The 20,160-nt window shown below is 40.0% G+C and overlaps 1 protein-coding gene across 4 annotated transcripts in view; it reads right to left on the bottom strand.

The window, feature by feature from the left end:
* Positions 1–20,160, bottom strand: part of PHACTR3 (phosphatase and actin regulator 3) — a 114,416-nt gene that overhangs the window by 67,215 nt on the left and 27,041 nt on the right. The window contains exon 1 of one of the 4 annotated variants that reach the window (XM_074605585.1): positions 14,715–15,345. The exons of 2 other annotated variants lie outside the window; for them this stretch is intronic. The gene's annotated coding sequence lies outside the window, so the exon portion shown is untranslated. Of the gene's footprint in view, positions 1–14,714; positions 15,346–20,160 lie in introns of those variants that run through there. One more of the 4 variants, XM_074605584.1, reaches the window with a different exon arrangement.

Raw genomic sequence — 20,160 nt, 5'->3', positions numbered from 1 at the left:
CCAGAAACCTACATGGGAACTAATAGAGGAAGTGACAATATCTTATCTGCAAAACCAGATTACTTACGAGTGTAATGAAAATTAAGATATTTAAAGATTTCCATATCGCTCTGTCTTGAAATTTATGCCATTGTTCTGCGGCATTTGCAGAGATTTCAGACTGCTGTTGACTTTATGGATTGTTTTGTGTAATGGTGGTATTGAATTTCACTGGTCTAAACATAATTTGGATTTGATCCTGTGATGTTCCAAGAAACTCTGAAATCCACAGGCTTTTATGAGAACTGGAAGGGTGTTCCACGCTTGCCACACTGATCCACGCTATTCCAAACTAACATGTTCATCACTGCCTGTTCCCTCCTATACAGTGTAAGTTATATCCAACTGAATCTCTCTTTGAATCTACCTATAACACTGTATTTAGAAACAACAGGGGAAGATCATGGCAGAAAACCATTCTTCATTCTGAAATCCCACAACTTTGTTTAGAGTAAGCCAGATCCCTCACGGTCTGGCTCAGGTCTAGGCTGAGCAGATCGTATCACAGCAGGTCAAGGAGCTTGTGCAGTAAGAGAGGAAAAAGAAAGGTCAGCTTACTCAAGCATAAGCCAAATTCATTGGCAGGTCAAATGGATTAATACAGCAAACATAACAGTAAAAAAATGTTGTGAAATATTAACAGAGGATGTTGGTATCACATGTGCCTGCCAGCTCTATTGCAGTGATAGGCATGTGTGATTATGCCTTATAGTGCCCTGTTTCAGTCGTGTTAGCTTGAGCTTATCCGCCTCTAACATAGAGCTTCAGTCCTAAATTCCTGAACAGAAGGTCAGACAAGGAGTTCGTCACACTGAAATTACATCTCCCCATCTACTGATATTCCCTGTCTCACTGGGCTACCCTTCCTCTTCGCTATACACATTCTGCTTTTACACCCAGCTCGGGGTTTTGCTATCATTTCACCATTCGTACAGATCTGACTACTTATCCTGCAGGCAGCCTCCTCTTCCAGCTCAGCACAGTTTACTGATCCTCCAGACAACAGTCTGACTTTAATCAAGACTACGCAGGAAAAGCCTTTCTTCTCAGAGAAAGCTTTTAGATGTTACAAGCATTCAGGATTCGTTTACCACATTGGGTAATGAAGCAGAGCTAAAAATACCGTATGTTCCTTTGACATTGCCCATTCATTACAATAAATGACTGAATTTCTGTGACTGCAGGACAAAACACGTTTTATGTTTTTGCTTTTAAGTGAAGCTGTGTATAAAGCTCTTTGCCACTTGGAATATCCTCTTAGTGTTTTACATAAGAGGATAACAAAGTTTATTTGGAAAAGGCAGAGAAGCCTACAGCTTGTTTTTCTCTCCTTTTCCTAAATGAATGAGGGAGAGATTTTAGAATGTGAGATCACGGAAGTGGAACTGGCCAAATTTTCTCCATTATGAGAAAATGTAGTGAGGAAACTTGTTGCGACTGCCCTTCAGAACATCACCTCTTATTGGCAGCTCACTGCACTGGGTAAGCAGCGGCCCTTTCAATCACCTTCCAGCCTCCGATGCAATCTGTGTAAGTCTGTTTCAACAACTGAGATGAGATTATCAAAGCATGAGAAAGAACTGACACATAGGACCAGATTGTTTGAAGATGTTTATTTTAAGCCATTTCACATAGTCTCATTCACTATTTTTGGTTTTTGAACTCAGAGAGAGATTTTTTTTTTTCTCCAGTAATTAAAACTCTGAAGGCGGATGCTCTTGCCTGCACAGTAAAAAAACTTACAATATTTTAAAAAGTATTAAAAAAACCACCCATTAAAAACTCAACTAATTTCTTCCTTTCAAGTGCTGAAATGATCTAATGCTATTAATAGAAGAGTCTTTCTCTGTGGAAAATATATTCTTCTATTTAAGGCTACTGGGGAAAAGCTTGAAAGAACAAAATTTATGATTCTGACATCTGGCTATCAGTATAGCTTTGGGTGATGAGTTCAGATAGCAGCTCTAAAATAAATACATTTATTTGGAAATAAGGCAGAATGATCAACAGCACACCCTTTCTCCGTACAGTTGCATGCAGTGGCCGCACACTTGCTAGAAGCCCCCCCAGCTTGTCCTTTAGTGCTGAAGGTAGCGAATTTGAGGTTACCGGATTGACAGCACTGAAAATCAGAGATTTTCCTTCCTGGCCGGAGGGCGGCAGAGCGAATGCAGCAGCATCACCTCCCCGGGCTGCTGCCCGCGCTGGCCGGGCTCAGCAGAGCAGGGGCCACTCAGTCCCCGCCGTCCGCCTGCAGAGGTATGAAACTGATACTCGCTGGGATGACATTTTGTGTGGGCACAGGACTAAGAATTCCTGTTGCAATAAATCAGCAAACAGAATACCTCCCCAGGAGTTTAAAGAGGACATTTTATACTGAATAGCTCATACCCTGCTTCCAGGCAACTGATCCGCTAGGCTTTACTTCTTTGACACGTGCCAGTGCATGGTGATTTTGTTCCCGTGCTGACCACACGGCCCAGGTGCCCTTCTAGCAACGTACTCCGGAGTTACGAGTTACGTGGCTTCTGCATTCCTAGTGGGATCACTCGGAGATCGTATTTGCAAAAACACATGGGTATGTTACCCGGAACATGTGATTCACAATAAAACCACCAAAACCAGAACAGAATGCCTAAAGCTGAAAATAAAACACATCATGATTTTGTTTTCTTTTGTTTAGTAAGGAAATGGAAACAAGAGATACTTGTAAAAAGTACAGTGAAGCATTGTGCTAGGGATGTCTGAGTAACCCAAACAAGGCAGGGTGCTTAAACACCACTGCGGCGTTTGTGGGGCTGGGAGCTCCCAAAGGGAGAGCTAAGGAGCACTGGCAGTTAGCAGGGGGCAAGATGGCAGGAGTTATATATTTCCCAGATCTATGCATGGTATTGAATTCGATAGAGCAGCTCAGATTCCCTAACTCAACTTTTCTTCTGCAAGGTGGGTACACCCTTAGAAGATACAGACACAAACAAGTAGGCCTTGGTTTAAAAAGTCTTGGGCTGGTATCCACTAAATCCAGTTTTAGGGTATCAAAACTACTGTGGTCCCAATGATACAAAGTGCAGATCCAGTAGAAATTCATTCTGCCATCTCAAATGTGTTCCAAAAAATGCTGATCAGCCAACCTGCAAGTTTTTTGCGGAATCAGGTATCGTTTGTCTGCGTCACTTGCACTTTTATGCTGTATCAAGCATTGTCTGTCTTCCCACAGTTGGCATCAATCTGGCATAAAAGCACAGCGCTGGCATAAATTCTCTATCACGGCTCTGGCTGATTTGACAGAAGTATGATCATTTGCCCATCCCTGATCCGGATGAAACCTGTGCTGCTGTTAAAAACAATCGTGCACAGATCTGGTGTGAACATCAGCCTCTCATACGACGGCAGGGCCTGTGGGTGCCAGAAAGTGATGTCAAACTAATGGAATATCTCTGCCTGCCTCCCCAGCACAGAGATCTGGGTGGCAAGAAGCAAAATGAGACATCCCATGGTGGCTCGAGCCTCTGTACAGGCCACTTCTGCTCAGCGACTTCAACTTTCAACAGCAGCACCCCGCTACAGGAGCAGCAAGGAGAGTGTTTTCGCAGGGCACGAGCCTGTGCTGCACAGCTGCATCCATCAGGGCGATGCGCAACAGCTCCGTTTGCAGAGCAAAACACATCACCCCTTTCCTCGTGTTTGCTTTTCCTTGGGTTTGGCCTTGGGCTTTTTGCTTATGCACTATAAATGCACACATGCTCCACCCTCCCCAAGTTTGGTAGATATTCTGTAGTGTGTCTGTATCTGCACAGTGTATCTATACAGTCTATAGGCATGCAATATTACACATTATATTACATAAAATCTTTTAAAAAATCAAGCAGTCTACTGGTAATATGGATTTGATTATAAAATAGCTACTTCTCATGTAGGGCAGAGTGAGAGAGGGTCTGGGAGCTTGGTTTTAGGGTGGCACAGTCAGCATCAGGGATCTTGTCAAGGCAGGCGGGCCGCCCAGCAGGTGTGCCCCAGCAGAGCCCAAAGGCCGACTAGCTCAGCCCTGCTGCTTCTAACCCCCTCCCAGTGATGCGCCGAATTCATCCTAGTAGCGTGTATGACGACTTTCAAATAAAACAAGTCAGAAGTTAAATTTTGGCATCTATTACAGTGCTGTCTTGAATGTTCATATTTATAATGCTTGAGTGCTGAAATGCACAGTGAAAGGCCTGTGAACAGTGAACTGCAGTTCCCAATCAAAGGTTCTTTAGCTTTCTTCACCTATCCTGGTATTTTTTTTCCTTGATTTCTTTCCTCTGATTTTTGTATTTCCTCTTTTTTTTTTTTTTTCTTTTTTTTCCCCCCTGAAGTTGGCAGAAGGGGGAGAAGGGCTTGTATTTAGTCAACATTAAAAGTGAAAAGCTCTGACAGTTAAGCATGTCCCAAGCCAAAACAAGCAAAGCCAGCTGAAAAAAAACTTAAATGTTCCTGTTCGAATTGCAAACTTTTCTGATTTGTTGAAAATGTTCCAGGGTGGCTGCAGGGTACACTGAGCCTGCCTAAAGGCAGGTTTAACTTATGTTTTGACCATTTAAGAAGGAAAACAACTCTCTTCCTCCACGACGCACTACGCCACTCGGCAAATAAATCTTACTGTGGCAACTGCGAAGCCACTTGAGACATACAGACTCTTCAGTAAAGCGGGCCTCGGCATCTTGTTCTACAGACTAACCTGGGTTCTCTATGGTCATTAAAAATGATAAAAAACCCACATGAAATAGCTTAGTATCATGTTTTCCAATTGTTATCTTAATATAACAGCTGAGTCCTACATAATACTTTTTCGTAAGTATATACCCAAGTGCGTTACAAAGGAGGAAAGCTAAAACACAAGGTGTAGCGTGACCTGGCTCGGGCTGAACCAGTGCTGGAAAGAGCACCTTCACCTCTCAGTATTGGTCCTGCGCTCTGCCTTTTAGCTTCTTGAGCAAAGTCCTACAGCCCAGCAAAGTCTGACTGCAGCCACAGGCCGAGGAAGCTCCCCGGAGCCGCCCGGTGGCATGATCTCTCTTACCTTGCCACGGACATGAAAGAATTCACAAGCTGGCTGGAGGGAGCTGAACGTGCACAAACACATAATGTACCTTGGTTTTTTTTAAACAGACGTGAATGGTGTGTAGAATGTCTGCACTGACGGTCACAGAAAAATATCTTCAATGATTGTGGTGTGCAGCTGTACGTGAAGTGTGTGCGTATTTAGACCCAATTCGGTATATAGTTGCCACAGCTGTAGGTATGAATCATATAATGGCTGTATTCTTGGCCAGTTCTGACTACGTACATGTAACCACGCAGTTACACAAGCAAAACCAAGGATTGCCAATAATATGCCTTTTTGCAGACTCATTTAATCATCTCTCTTTGACATTGTGGCCTTAGATTCAGTGCAAACAGAAGGACAACTTCACAGTTCTCACAATTTGCAGAATGAGACCTTGCTATACAAGCATAATTTCTTGCCATGATTTTTCTCAAAATAGATTAATCTTTGTAGAAAATGAGAGCAGAGGCTAATGAGGGTTGAGGCACAGATGGGATGGCACCAGTAGCGACTTCATACAAACACCGCAAAGTAATAGTTTCTAGCATGACATTTAATAAAATCAAGCCCTGCTAGGATGCACAGCTACCGGGGAATTTATTTTGAAGTCAAATATGATGCTGCCTGGCTGTCTTCAGTGGAAATAAATGACACATGGTCTATCTCAGTTCGCCGCCTTCAATTTCATCACACTTTTTAACGAGCAGAAACATAAAAAGTAAACAGTTCCTTTCTCCTCTACAATAATACTAGTTTTCTTTCTACACTGTTTACTTTGAATAACCAGAGTTCATCTTTAGGCCCCTGTTTAATATTTCATTCAAAGAACTTCACAAACATCTTCCAAACGCTATTTTGAAGCTTCAGCAATGTTCATTTGTGTACTGATAAGCAACGCACATTTCCTGGGATTTTCTCCCGGCTCAAAGAGGGCTCTGTTGTTCAGAGGGAGCAGGGGGAAGGCTTGTTTCTTGGTTTGCTTATGGATCCAGCTCCATTCCCAGCTGAGAGACAAGTGAGAGCTATGCAGTCCAGAACACAGTTGCATGGTGGGTGATTTATGTATTAGCCCCTCATTTACAGATGGGCCCTAAAATATTATTCAGGGATGTGTTGCCTTCTATTACGAATTCTCAATACTGAATAATGAACTGCTCCGAAAAAAAGTAGCCCAGTGGGAAAAGTATCAAACTGTGTTTTAGTAGTTACGGAATGACAGATGTATGTTTGTGTCTTGACACAGGTGCAAAGCATTCATGATGGCATTTGCGAAGTTGCCGTGCTGTTGCACACTTGGAGGAAAATGATATGGCATAACTGCGAGGGGGGTGAGCCCCCGGCCCAGGTTGCCCAGAGAAGCTGTGGCTGCCCCATCCCTGGAGGGGTTCAAGGCCAGGTTGGACAGGGCTTGGAGCAACCTGGGCTGGGGGGAGGTGTCCCTGCCCAGGGCAGGGGGGGGCACTGGGTGGGCTTTAAGGTCCCTTCCCACCCAAACCATTCTGTGATTCTATAAATTTCCAAATAATCATGGAAGTGCATATCCACAGTAAACATCTGTACCAATGAAGGTCAAACCCAGTTTCTTTGCCTCAAACTACTTAAAATCATGAGTCAGAGATCCAGAATCACAAGATTGCTTGACCGATGGATTGACTTTGACTTTTATTTTCTCCTCAAGGACTCTCTAGCGTAATGGCTGCCTGCTTATTTCTTGTCTGCAGCCAGGAAGATTTAAAAAATGTTCAGCTTTTTACATGAAAACTGAAGATTCTTTGTAACTTCCTGATTCCAGAATTTTATAATCCCAAATTCCCAATGTGATCTCACTATAAAATTACACTAGCTGACAGTTCTGCAGATCCAAAGGCTTTTTACCTATGCCATCAGTTCCTTGGAGACTGCAAAAGCTAGAGCTTTTATTGAAAAATAAAATTTCTCAGTGATATCTTTGAGTTGAAGAGTAACCTTACCCTCCCCACCAAAAAACTAGGATTAATATTTTTGTCACGGAACTATTTGTTTCAACTTCCTTCAATTTATCAAAGTATGAAATGCTGAACATTTCCTTCAGTTGGAAGTTTGTTCATCTTGCAAAGCGCTGCCTCGGTAGCATGGTGCTGGGTGATTGTGCCTGGATAATCTGCAATAGACTGAGATCTACTTTTAGAGAAAAATACAGTGCTGCAAAAATAACATTAGGGTCTGATAGTTGAGTTTTCTGTGAGTGACAGAGCTCATTTCTTCTTGAAGAACATTAATAGGTTTTGCAAATAGACAATAGAAATTAATTAATTTTCTGGCCCACATGGTTATTCAGAAGAGCTTGGTAAAGTGAGTCATGAAGGCTCAATAACCCATGGTTTAATTTAAGTTACGTGGCTTCTAAGAAAGTTTCAAGCTTTTCTTGGGGAGGGAGGTGATCTTTCTGTAGAAAGAATTAAAGCCAAGGGAAGGACTGGGGAAGTAAATCTGAGGGACTGTGGTGCGCAGAATCTGGAGAAAGCTGGCACAAGCAGCCTGAAGGGAAGATGGGATGGCAGTGACCCGTGCTTCCTATTTGAATCCTGTCCTTTGGTTAAGTTTTAAACTATCGCTTCGCAGCAAAGTTATAAATAAATAGATTAACCAGAAGCAGAAGGTTGAGAGGGGGCTGGCTGCATTAAGTATTACAAATAGCTCTCAGATTAGTCACGTGTGGCGTTTTTCCTCTGCCACCATGGCGCAGCGGGTGAAGCTGAGCATTTGTTGTACAGGCAACAAGTCATGGGATATTTAAACAAATCGGTACTTTCATCAGGTCACGTTTCTACCATTTCATTACATTACTTTTGAAATCGACTCTGATTTTATATCATAGGCCTATAGATTCCCTGAAATACACTCCTCTGCATATGTGGAGCATGAAAAATTAATTCCATTAACAGGTATTCTTTAAGTAGGTCTCTAGAGGCCTGTGAGCCTGAATTATGCTGCGTTTTCCAGTATCTTTTTAATTTTGCATGTTCTAGATAAAAAACAGTTTCCTTTAAAAATCATTGCCCTATTCTCTGTAATTGCGACAAGAGGGGAAGAGGATATTGAAAAGTTCCTCATCAGCATAAATAAATTAAAATCCCCACTTCGTAGAAGCCAAGAGGAATGAAGCTGCCATTAAATGTTTTAAGAGGAAGCTAGAGGCAGAGATGACCAAAATGAAGCTCCCCAGTCTAAATACGTTAGCAACTCCCTACACACTTGTATTTTAAAATGTCAGATAATCTATTAAAACTGAAACAGCTTTGAAGGTAGTGTGCCTGGAGGAGGGATTGTGATACAAAGTACTTAAATAATGGATGATCACCTTTGCAATTCTTCTGTATTTGAAGGTTAAAATTCAGCTTTCTGTTAATAAGGCCAGTCTTGTATTTCTGTCACAAGTGTCTCTGCTCAGGCTCCTCCTCCCTCTGTCATCTCTTTCCATACTCGCCTGCTGATGCCTCACTCGCAGGGATTTCCAAGGACTGCAAAAATTTCCCAGTAATCCCATGTCATCCAGCAAGGGAAATCTATGTACACTATTTATAAACTTACACAGTTCTACTTGCTGCATAATAGCAAATTCATGTTTAATCAGATACTTTTGATTTTCCATTGTCCAGCTTGCACGCATTATTGTCCTAACTGTGTCCATGGGGTAGGCTCACAGCTGTATATAGGAAGCGGACGGAGGCATCTGCTTGCACAGCTTCTCTGTAAACCTGGAGCTGGATACGTACGAGCAAGTCTATTACAGACAGCCTTGAGAGGTATAATAAAGCATCACGTGCACCTACATGGCCAGCAAGAATCCCTCTGCTCTGGCCCCATTCAGAGCTGAGTGACGCTGAGCAGGAGGAGGCAAGTGAGAGCCCAGGGCAAAAGCAAAGAGGTGCTTCCAGGAGCTGCTGTGGCACCAGGTACATGGATTCCCTTTCTCAGAGCTTAGTGGTTTTGCACTGCAGAAGAGGCAGAAAGGACATGGTAAAACTGCCCCTGACTTTCCAGCGACTTCTAATCCTAGGAGATGCCAGCAGCACAGCTCCCCGACCTGCGGGGCAGAGCGGTGACCGGTGGGGAAATAGCTGGTCAGGGAGGGGAACGGCTGCGGTGAAGCCTTCACAAGCAGTGTGCTTGTGAATACAGGGATACAAGTAATTCAATTTACCGTGAAAGGTATGACTATCATTTGCAATGCCCGTTGGAGTCCTAAGATAATGGATTGACATCTGTTTAACAGAGAGGACGTTCCTGGCAGTTGCTGTGGCAGGAGCGTGCCCTCCCTGCGACAGGCATTCTTGGGCCAGGAGACAGGCGCCATCTTAGGCAAGGAGAAATCTGATGGCTTTAGAGTTGTGCAGTGCTAGTGAGGGGGAAATGAGAAAGATGCAGTTTCTAAGGTGAGCCTGTTCTCCTCATTTGGGCAAACTTTAATTTTTGAGTGCCAGCCTTTTCCCTACAGTATCGAAGTATCTCCTCAACTTCCCCATTGCCATTCGTGGTATTTTTGGGCACGTTATCCTGAGTTATGGGCATATATTTCACCTGGGCTTCAAACATAGTATGTTTTTATCCACTTAAAGGCACTTCGAGGCATCTTGCTTTTTGGACTGTCTATTTTAGGGTTTCCTTTTTTACCTAATCACCTCATTTTTATGTAGTCCCTTTTCTAGAAATTAAGTACCTGTATGCTGGATGCACTGGGCCTCCTATTCCCCCCACAATTGGATTTTGGCTGTTACCCACTTAAACCCTTTTGACCTGAGTCCTGAGCACCACTCCAGATGAAATTCAGAATGGGATCTTTCCTTGTGGGTTCTAAGATTAGCTGTTTGATGACGCAGTCATTTACTGTGTCCAGAATTATTTATCCCTATGGCTTCTCCTGAAGAGGCAGTGATTCAGGCTATATGAGGGGAGTTGAAATCTTCTGCTGTTGATACTTGTCTGTAATTTACAGCTTTTCCGTAAAATTTCAGCTCCTGAAATCTTGTGAGTGTTTTTTCATTGAAAACTGAAATTTGGAGAGTCACATTTAAGTCTATTTCATTCACTGGACATATTTTTTCACTGAGATGGTTATGCAAATATTAACAACCTCTGTAAACAAGAACAAGGCACACAGGAGAAACGCCTCCTTAGCCTGCTCCCTGAGGAGCCATTTGGAACAAACGGCTGTGTGCATAATACAGTTTTTTCTAATTAGCATCTCTGGCAATAAGCCACTTGGGTGTATTTGATATGCTTTTATCTTAAGATTAAGTTTACATTTGCTGCTAGGTACCCTCTGACATCTTCATTCTTCTTTTAGATCTCTGTCATAAAAGGATTATTGTGTGATCGCTGCTCGCAGCAAACCAGCCCCTATTTGTCTACGGCTCGGGCTGCTGCGCAGTGATGGGCTCTACAATCATGCCAAGGCAGGAGGGGTTTTTTTTTGCAACTTGCCTCTTAGAATTCAAAAAGTATTGTCGTAAAACTCGCAGGGTAGGTTTGTTTTGGGTTTTTTTTGAGCCATATAACAACTCCAATACAGAAGCTGTAAGAACAACCAAGAAAATAATTGATAAACAAGAGTGTCTTTCCGAAGAGATTGTAATTTTAAGTATTCAAAAACAAGGGTTAGTCAAACTTTACAGGATAGACTGAGGCACGGATTTTAATGACTTTTCCAAAGTTTTGAAGAACTGGATATAGAACAGATCCTTTCCTTAGTCCAGTATTCTAACCACAAAACTTTTTCCTACCACAGAGAACTAAGCACTTTCGAAAATAATTTTTCAAGGGCAGATTAAGTAAGTAAAAAAAAAATATACATCAAATGAAAGTGCTTTCATAAACATTAGAAATAGATAGTTACAGGATTACTTGTGCCATGAAAAGTTACATAATTTTCAAAATTTTTATGTTAAAATAGAACCTTTTTTAAAAAATTCTTGGAAACTGAGAAAATTTTCCCAGGTCGCAGTAGGAACTGTTGTCCAAATCAGATCAGTCATTCATTTAATTCAGTTAAAGCAATTTCGCTATTAGGTTCCTTAGCAGCTGCTTTAGTGAAAAGTGAGTCTTTATTCTGAAGTGCAAAAAAGGATGGAAAATATCATACCATTGCAAAGTTACCTCTCATAGACCCCACCTTCCGAGATTAGAAATAGAAAAAGCAAACTGCAATAATAAGGTAAAGTGACTGCTACAAATCAAACAGCAATCTGATTCAGTTCACCACGTGGGCCTTTGGGATTTTCATACCTTATGTGCTTAATCGGATTTCAGGTGATGTCCGTTCATTAAGAAAAACCTTTCTATTTCCCCAGGTTGGTAGATGCCTTCCTCCGAACAGCTTTGTACTCCACTCTCTCTCTTTACCACAAGAGCCCGTTAAGCGTTTAGGTCAAAACCGCAGAACAGGAAAATACTAACGCAAAATTGGAAACCTTTTACCCACTCTCAGTTGAGGTTTGTTCACCTCTAACAGCAGAAGGAGAGTGAGGAAAAGGGTTCCAGTCACACAGGTCTGAAGTTGTATTGGGCAGCTGCCACTGTGACAAGGCCATGCTGAAGTAAATACCACGATGCCAGCCATATGAGGTCTGCTACAAGTAACTCCTTTTCAACCCTCCTGAAACTACAGAAATCATATTCTGTTAACTTAGGGTTGCTTTATAATTGCAAAATAGCGCTGGATTTCCATCAGAAACAAGGGGTTGGTGATGGACAAAATATTTCCACATATTTGAGATCCCTAAATTAATCAAATATATTTTATCAACTTGTAATATCAATACTAATATAGCATTCATGGAATGCTCTTGTGTATAACATCTAAGGCTTACAACATACCCACTATAGATTATTACATATATATTTTATTACAGGTACGAGGATTGGCGCTACTAGGATCACATGTTATAGATTCAATCTGTTGACTAACACTACAAATCCAACGGCAAAAACCACATTGTTAATTTAAAGGGAAGTTAAAATATTTTTACCTAGGTTTACTTATAAAAGATGTTACCCCCAAGAGCCACTGAAAGTCTCCTTAACCCTTTAATGTGTACAACTTCTTTTTTAAAGGATGCTGTTAACCTGGGTTGTTTCAGTGCTACACTTCACAACATTGCCTCAGGAACTGTTCAGTGGGCAAAACTGAAGGACAAGCAGCTGAGTGGCAGACGATGAACTACATTTGGGAATGGAAACAAATAGCTAAAGGCAGAACAACTTCTTAATTGGCTGTGCCTTCAAAGCACATGACCTAAAACTCTGTCCCAGGCTTAGATTTAAGAGAAAAAAAATTGTGCCTGGGAATGGTGAAACATAGGACTAGAAATACGACAGAAAGATCTGGAGCCAAAATTTCAATAGAGACAAAGCTCAGCTGGAGGGATTTACGGGGAAAGAAAAATGTTAAACTCAAAGCACACTGTCATTCAGAGCCTCAAATGGAATCCAAGATTTCAGACGGCTGTTTCTCTATTGGAAAATACCTGACAGGTGCCTGTAAAGGTTTCGTCTTCATTCCTATCTGCTGGTTCATTTCCGTTACCCTTTTATTCTCTGCAGTAGAGCTACTGGCTGAAACACTGCTGATGAAAGAGTTAATCTGTGTGGCAGAAGGTCTGGGGCTGTTTTAATGTATATTCTGAAGTCTTTACTAGAACTCACACATGCATGCTGTTGGCTACATAACCTTAATGCAATATTCTCGAGCCATTCACTGAGAAATTGGATGATGGCTTTGCTGCAAAAGCTGTGAGTGGGTTGGGGAACTGTGGGACAAGGTAGATGGGGAAGGCCTTGGAGAACTGGGTTCTCTCTCCTGCCCCTGCCAGCCTTTCCTTTCGTCGGGGAAAGGAATAAGTCATTTAAACAGGGTGCTCATCCTGAAACTACAGTTGACATGCAAATCTTCAGGTAGATAAGAATCCACCACAGAATTTAGTAGACATTACTGTCTAAGTATATAAAATGCTGCCTTATCTAATGGTTCTGGGAAATCTTGGTATACCCGTCTCAAGTGAGGCAGTCAAAATTAGTATTTTTAAACCTCACTCTGATGCTCTGCACACTCCTCAACTATGTACGGGGATACACCAGCCCCACACTACTCTGGGCTTTTGTGGAGCAGGTACTGTACTGATAGGCACTACAAAAAAGCTTCTGAATATATTAATACTTCTGCTTTCATAGATTACTGGAGAAAAATGTGTGTGATTGTGCACTTAAAGGCTGCATCATAATGCGTATGCACAAGGAACCGAATGAAGGCTGCATAGGCAACCATAATTCTGGCATTTCCTCAGTTTGTAGTGCTTGCCTTTAAAATCTTAATAATGTGCTCTTAATATAGTGGCTTTCCGGTATATAACTTGTAATTATCTGAAACTACGTATGTGATGTTTTCTCAGTATCTGGAGAACATTCTGTTTTGTGCTTTAAAAGGATCCTGAAGAATAATAGTTATTTAACTAAAACATCTTTGGCTTTCTTTTCGCTTTGCTTTTGTGTGGAAGGCACAGAACAGCTCTTCACATACCAGATGAATAATGTGTAGGAAGAGTGAGAGAGGAAGGGAATTGGTGATTTTTTTTTTTAAAGTATGTGAATTTAATTTCACCAGGCACTTTATTTTAATCATAATGCACATCCAAATTTATATAAAAAAAGATGTCCTTCTGAATGCTTCAATATGTTGTTTTAGACGTTATTGGAAAAGTTCATATTTTACAAAATAATACATTTCTTTTCAACTGATTTTTTCAAGTGTAGGTTGAAAATGAATATACATCAATGTCTTAAGTATTAGGTAGCATAAAACCATTCTGCATCTTCAAACTGTACAGCAAAATGCAATCACAAGCGTGCTGGACAGCTGTTAGATTACCTCACCAGATTTAGTTTCATCGAAATAAACTTTCTTACACCGTTGGATTTTTTAGGGAAACTCTATTTCTCATCAGGAGGAAAAAGCCCAGCAATCCAATACACGTCTGAACTAAACAGCATTGGGACACTTGCAGTGGGAAAAATTCCCTGTTCCCTGCCCCCCCCCCCCAGCTTTTCTGCAACATAACTGTAGACATAAATCCCTCTTCCTATTGCAAAAGTGTATATATCGATATTGAAATGAAGCATGTGTAATAGACAGTTATGCAATGCATCTGCGAGCACCGTCACTGATTCCTCCTTTTGGAGGACTACATTCATGGTTATGGAATGTATGATTTTCACAGCACAAAGTATCAAAGAACAGTACTACTTTTTCAGCTAAAAGATACCCAATGATTCTTTTTTTCGATATTCCTGATGATCACAGAGATAATGCATTCTTACATGTTGTACCACAAGGAAAATATCCTAATTCCTTAACGTTAAGAGGTAGCTGCATACCCTCAATGTAGAATCTCAGAAATATTTTAAAAATGCCCAAAGCTTTAGGGTACATAATGTCTACTCACGTCAGTTAAAACTCCAAGTAAATAAGATAGATCAGTTTAACAATATAAGGCATCAGTAGCAGGAAGTAAGTATTTATCCATTTTTCTATTCATTTCTTCTATTCCTTGCTACTTACCTCTGAGTGCTGCTGTTGCTCGGAGCACACAGAACGCAGCAGCTCAATCCGAGGAAGAAAATGCTTATTTCCTTTCTCTGTCACTGTTCTCTCTTGAAACTCCTTCACTTTTTTCAAGTTGCATAGGAATACAAGGATGGACCCTTTGAGCTCTATCCAGGTCTGTTTATATTATGTAAAACAGCCGAATGCGTTTCCTATTTTAACCATGAAAATCATGTCTTCACTGACAGGCGCCTGGATCATTAATAGTACACTGTATGCAACTGTGAAAACCCACGTAATGCTCAGAATTGGGCTCAGTTTTCTAAATGAAGAACCAGATGAAAATCTGCAAATCAACTTCTCTGTTGCAAAAGCTTCTCTTTTTCTCTCTTGTAGAAGAAGCTGGAAGTCACAGTTTAACCAATATGGACTTTTCCTTGGAAATGCTGGAGACCTCTAGACTTGGTTTCACACCAGAAACAAACACATTGGAGAAGTTTTGGTCATTAAAGTGCCTCTAACCCCACTGTAACTTTCGGTCAGCTGCCACATCAAACCTGTGATTCCTTTCTCCCCAGGCAATTTTGTCTTACAGCACTGTCAGCAAACTGCTTCAGCACTCTTTGAAAAGATTCCAGCCTAAATTACAGTACTGAAAGCCTGGTCTGGGCTTTTCCCTTACTATTTTTTCTAGAATATTTAAATTTCATATTATTCCCCACCCAGTCTTAACCATACTTCCCAGAAGGCAGGAAAACAGTCTTTCCTTCCTGCAATCTTAAATGCCTTCATTAGGGAGACTTAACATTGAAGTGTTTTGGAAAGGCAGATGCTCCAGATTTAAAAGAAACAGGAGAGGGCTCTCACCGAACAGCTGCATTGCTCTCAACTTCAAGCAAGCCATATCTCTGAATGGTTTTGTACATTATTTTGTCACTGGGAACATATTATTACCATCTAAATTTAAAAACACTGGCTTTCTTGCATGAAGGCAAAAGCAGACTTAAAACCACAATGACTGTTCTGTTCAAGCACTCTGTGCCGATGATGCAGAAAATATCAAAGTGAAAAGCAGTTCTTGTCTGAGAAGACCGCTGCTTGCAAGGTGTCTGGATAGAACTGGCCAAAACCACAGGTACAGGAATTCCTCTACACTCTCACGTATAATCACTATTCACAGTTCTTTGTGGAAATCTCGTTCTGCAGCTGCTTCAGCTCTTCGCTGACTGCTCAGACGTATCTTGTCCCTACTATCGAGCAGTATTATTTTACATCTGTTAGTAGATTGAAATGTTGGGCATTAAACCCATGCTCCAAAGTTACAATTTTTCAGTTCTAAAGGAACATACTTCTAAAATAAACCAAGCACTGTCTGCTTCTGTAGGTACTAGGTCATGTAATTCTTGAAATAGTGCTGTAGCAAACAATTCCACTTTGGAGCACTGAGCATACCTCTTGCTCTTAAAACGGCTAGTGAACTTCCAAAATCCAGGGAGAAAATCTAAACAATGTTTTACAAAAGTCTTGTGAATTTAAACTAAATCACAGTCTTTTTTTTGTCCCATGAAATATATATTAATAGTTTTATCTCTTACTGAGTCTTCTTATGCATCTTCTACAACCACCCACATTTATTTTCCAGAATAGTTTAGTCAGTGACTGAATGATCCACTGCAACTCAGGTAAAATACTTATTCTGAAAAAAGTGCACTAACTGTATGCATAATATAAGATTGATTTATTTTAACTCAATGAACATATGTAAAAGAGAGGCATAGACTTTCCATCATAAACAAGACTTCAATGGACAGCCTGTTACTTATTCCCTGGGGGATACCTTACGGAACAAGCTGAATAAAGTACTGTTTCAATGACTATTAACATCATTGTGAGTCTTTTAATTAATGTCAGTGGCATAACTTAGGTCAAAAGTTTTGTTATATATATATTTTTTATATATATATATATATGTTATAGCTAAGTACTTACATTTTCTGAGAAAATATTTTGCATTTCAGAAGTATCTGATTTTCTCTAGAGGGGGAGCCAGCCCAGAAATTTGGGAACTTTGCTTTTTGGTAAATCTGGGTCTCATGATTGTTTTTACGCAATTAATCTGGAATCTCACAAGAGATTAAATATCTTAGAGAATGAAATACAATGACGAGTTGGAAAAAAAATTCCCAATTTTTTGTTTAGTTTTAGTAGAAGTTTGCTAGTGAGCATTATCCTGACCCATCAGTCAGTTATCTGTCCATTAATCTAATTGTTATTCGGTAAGTTCTTCTTATTATAATCTCTCAGGCATGTGCTGCAAGGTCGAATCATCTTTCTGTGTTGTATCGTAAGAGAAAGAAGGATGTTGAGTCATCTTGTAAGTCTCTTCACCTCGTTGCTGGCAAGACCGGCCTTTTCTCAATGACTCCTGAACAGAGGAATGCTACAATTGGGCGGGGAAATAAGGCTTTCATCAGAATACTGGACAGCTGGGTAAAATCGGGAAAAGTGTAAGATAAAGTTGAACAAGGAAAAGGACAAACATCCTCATAACTAAAAGCATGCTTCGCTGCATATATTGAATTCCTTAGTTGATTTATAAACAAAAAGACGACGACTATCTCACCATTCTGCATACAGAAGGCATCCCTTCTACTTACTAAGTTCTGGAAAAAGCTACGGCAACCAAAGGCCTAATTTTCAAATGTAAATAACAAATATTTTAAAAAATCCCTATGAAAAATTAAAAACTCTGACCCAGCAAAGTTCCCAAATATGTGCTTAAATTTAAGCACATAGTCTTAACAAGGTTAATGGGATTCATCTGTCAGTGAGATGCCTTATGCACAAACATGCTTCTTTGAGTTTTAAAACCATATTTGCTAAGCTTCTAAATCCTTGAAATTTAGGCACGCAAGTTTGAAAATCTGACAAAAGCTTCTTAAATGTTTTGCTGAAAAATATAATGGATCTTTTCTGGTTTAGAAGATGATATGAATTACTCTTTAGGCCAACCGAACTGGTTAGTAACCAGTGGAGGAGTTCTGTCTTGGCCACACAGGTAACACTGGAGGGCTTCTGAGGCGACTGCAGCGACCACAGCAAGTCAAAACTTGATATAGGACTGAGCTAACAAATGACTGTTGATGTTTTATACTCTTGCTGATGGGCAAAATTCCCCAAAAGCTTGGAATGGCTTAATTTCAGATTCAGATTTTCCATTGTTGTAAATAAAATAGAATTTTTCCTCCTTAACAGACCCCAGACTTTAATCTTGCCTTTTTGCATGAGACTCGTAACTCTCATTTTTACACTTCTATATATGAAGCACCTCTGGCAACTTACACTGCAGCAATAAATAAACTCTACAGTGAATTCATGCCTTTTTAAAATATCTCTTTAAGAATCTGAACTCCCTTCATACACTTTTGTGTTCTCCATATACTGGACAACTACGTTTTTGTTAAGCTTTTCGTAGAAAACATACTTCAAGTATGTGAATTTTGTAAAGCATCCAAAATGTTTCATGTAAAATCGTGTGCAGGATATAATATTCTACATTTCAGCTGTCAGTGTATTTCTGTGTTGGAAGACACTACCTTATTTATGACATCATAGAACTTCTTTGGATTACAGTTAAAATATAAGATATTCTTTGCTGGTACTAAATGGTGACCCCTTTCATTAAAGCTGGGCAACATTCCATCTGCCAATGTTTTATTATGCAGTTTGTTTAAAAGTCTTTCAATGAAACGAGATTAAATTGTCAAAGTTACCAGGTAATGACTTGAGTACTTGACGTAGCACAAACTTCGCATAAAAAGCCCTGTATGGTTACTGAAAAGCTTGCTTCCCCATTGAGGAGGGGGGGTGGGGGCAAATTGGCTAGCTTACGGCTTGAAAATCCAAGGTGTTTTGCTTCTGATTCCTATTTTTTTCTTTTCAAGAAAAGAATGATCATGTGAAAATGTGGCTGTGTATCAGAATGCTGAGTGCTAATTTTAGAACTCTTCAGATAGAATCACAGACTCTTTGAAACACTCACACTGAAGAGAAATTGGATTTGAGGAATCCCTCTTAAACAGGTTTTAAATTAGGTGAAATTAGGACTATAATTTATTCAGTATTTCTTAAATACACAGAAATTGTGTTTGGACTCAATTTTGAGACCTTCTTCTATCAGATTTAATGAATACCTATAGAAGAGACATATTCATAACAATTGGAAACAACTACTCTTTAAACCAGAAACTTTAAGATTAGGTTTAGAAAGACTGTAGAAGTAAACATCTGTTCTCCTATTGTCATGAACATGAAGAAATTCCTCTTATTTTAAAGTCTTTCTCATTTGAATACACTTAACATGCTTGGAGAACTTTGTTACTACTTCAATAATTAATATTTGTAACCTTTTCTGATTTGGAATTAATGTTATAGTTAGTAGAAAAAGAGAAACCAGATATTCCAGTATATTTCTGGAATTATCCTTAAAATGTCCTAAAAAGTATTTTCAAAAGCTACAAACTTCATATTCCACTATCCCTGTGTCTCTTGATCAGCCTTAATTACGATATTTTGTTTTTTAAATGTGGCAATAAGTTCCTTTTGTTTTCTCAATAAGGCCTTTTGTTATTTTTTATTTTTATCATCTGTCATAAAAATTTGTTGTACGTGTAAGCAATTTAATGGTTCACTGAAAGATTGTTATGCAACTGAATTGTATAAAATCCTGTCCAGGCCCAGAAATTACTGTAAGGGGAAAACAGCAAAATGGTGAAAGGCTGAGAATTTAAATATGTTTTCTGTTTGTATTTATATCTCTTATATGTAATTTTGTTACCTTGTGAGTTTAAGAGGGAAGAGAAGGTCAGGAACAGATATCTGCTGCCTATTCCCAGCACAGGCAAGACTCTAGAGTCATTATTTAGCCGATGGGGACGATGTAGTACCACAGCTGTTTTACCTAAGTCTGAAACGATTGTTTCAACAGTATACCATTGCTAGCTCCATTTCATGCGTAGTTTTTCAAAGAGAAGCCACTCAGTGTAACGCTGAGCTATTATTAAAATCATTAAGCCTGGTCTTAACAGTGTAGGTGAAGAATGATAAATGCAGTATTCCGACTGCACTGATGGCAGAACTCAAGGGCTTTCTATCAATACTCGTTATAATCCTGTAAATGAATACAGTGGATGGGAAATATTATCAACTGGTAAAGCTGTCATTGACACAGCTGATTAACTACTGTCACAGTATATACAGCTATTCTGAGTGCGGGGATCAGGGTGGAAAGGGCAGATTCTATCAGTATTACTCACTCACATCACTAAATCACACATATTTCTGTTGACCATTGTTGTGATTATCTAGACAGCAAAGCATTACTCTATGAATGAAAGCTGGATAATTTGACTCTAAACTGATTATACATAAGTACTACTCCAAAAGAAGTGAAAGACCGAAC

The sequence above is a fragment of the Larus michahellis genome, chromosome 12, assembly GCF_964199755.1.
Source record: "Larus michahellis chromosome 12, bLarMic1.1, whole genome shotgun sequence".
Lineage (NCBI taxonomy): Eukaryota > Metazoa > Chordata > Aves > Charadriiformes > Laridae > Larus > Larus michahellis.
Note: the sequence above shows the minus strand (reverse complement) of the source record. Positions and strands in the feature narration are given on the sequence as shown.